The following is a 530-nucleotide window of genomic DNA, read 5'->3' on the forward strand; positions in this document are numbered from 1 at the left end:
CCTGGTATTTGTAGCCAGATTTCGATTCTACCAAACCGATGTGATTCCAGAGCCTGTGTGTTTAACTATTAATCTTTAAGCATAATCAATACTAATAAATGACGGTAATGGTGTATGAAAATTGGAGAATTACCAAGGAGCAAATATGTAATAGTATAAGCAAAATCTTAAGTTTCGGGGCCCTGTTGAACTCTAGCTCTGTTATGCCCAAGTTTGTAATATCGCCTCAAAAAAAGACCAGAGGCTACCAGGCAAACAGAGCAGTTGTCAGTCCTTGTGCCCCCAAAAGGAGAACCAAAGAAACCAGTCCCCAGAAGGAAAGATTACAGCCGGTGCTACAAGGTTGATATCAGTGAATGTTTATACTACACAGCCCAAAGGTCACATCCCATTCTAAAGGCAAATGATACAATTTTACATAATGAAGACAATAACGACTACAAAGGTTTATGCTCTGACTAGAAAATGCAACCAAACCCTGTTTACTCTCATATCTGTGAAAGAGCTGATTCCTTTAAGCTGCTTCTTTC

The sequence above is a fragment of the Suricata suricatta genome, chromosome X (assembly GCF_006229205.1).
Source record: "Suricata suricatta isolate VVHF042 chromosome X, meerkat_22Aug2017_6uvM2_HiC, whole genome shotgun sequence".
Lineage (NCBI taxonomy): Eukaryota > Metazoa > Chordata > Mammalia > Carnivora > Herpestidae > Suricata > Suricata suricatta.